Source organism: Triticum dicoccoides, chromosome 6A (genome assembly GCF_002162155.2).
Source record: "Triticum dicoccoides isolate Atlit2015 ecotype Zavitan chromosome 6A, WEW_v2.0, whole genome shotgun sequence".
In the NCBI taxonomy this organism is placed as follows: Eukaryota; Viridiplantae; Streptophyta; class Magnoliopsida; order Poales; family Poaceae; genus Triticum; species Triticum dicoccoides.
The window spans coordinates 218,069,320-218,070,505 of NC_041390.1; positions in this window are offsets into that span (position 1 = coordinate 218,069,320).

Consider the following 1,186-nt stretch of genomic DNA (forward strand, 5'->3'; position numbering starts at 1 on the left):
ATGTGGAGGGGAAGGCAGAAGGGGCTAGCCCTCCTCCCTTTCCTTCCCTAGGGCCGGCGGCCAGGGAGAGGGCTCGCCAGCCCCTTGTGGGCTGGTGTGTGCCTCCCCTTGGCCCATTAGGCCCATATACTCCCCGTAGGTTTCTCGAAACCCCTTCCGGTGACCCGATGACTACCCGATACATTCTGAAACCTTTCTGTGACCAAATAGCATCGTCCTATATTGTTGGGAATCGTTGCATGAAAAATATAAAATAATCTACACACACACAATGATCTATCCATGCAGATGAATAGCAACAAGGGGGAGAGTGTGTCTACGTATCCTCGTAGACTATAAGCGGAAGCGTTTCACAACGCGGTTGATGTAGTCGAACTTCTTCGCGCTTCAACCGATCAAGTACCGAACGCACGGCACCTCCGCGTTCTGTACACGTTCAGCTCGGTGACGTCCCTCGCCTTGTTGATCCAGCAAGACGCCGAGGTAGTAGATGAGTTCCGTCAGCACGATGGTGTGGTGACGGTGATGGTGAAGTGATCCTCGTAGGGCTTTGCCTAAGCACTATGAAAATATGATCGGCGGTGTAAACGGTGGAGGGGGGCGCCACACACGGCTAAACAATTGGGTGGGTTGTGCTAGGCGCCCCCTGTCGTGGTTCTAAGACTGACAGTAGAATAGGGGGGGTAGGAATGTAGAGGCAAGATCCTAGCTATGGAGGAGTTGTACACACGAGTTTTACGAGTTCAGGCCCTTCTCGGAGGAAGTAACAACCCTACGTCTTGGAGCCCGGAGGCGGTCGACTGAATATATGTGTGTGAATTACAGAAAGTGCGAACCCTTGTCCCAGAGGAGGGGGTGGCTTATATAGAGTGCGCCAGGACCCCAGCTCCCCTCCGTTACACAAGGTTCAATGCTCATAAAGGAGGGGCGTTACTGGTAACGTCTGTAGTAAAGTGTTGTAAATGCCCATAAAGCTATGGTTTAAGTCCTGACCATTGCAGAGTGGAGGGTTTCTCATCTTCTGGTGGTCGAGTGTCTTGAAGGTGGTCGAGTGAGCACATCTTCTTGGTCGAGTGGATGATGGTTTCTCTTCGACTGCTTATGATTCTTTGTAGAGATGTCCTTGGGGAGGGTATGTTGGACAGATCCATGACCCTACCCTAGGTACATAGCTTCATCATTAGCC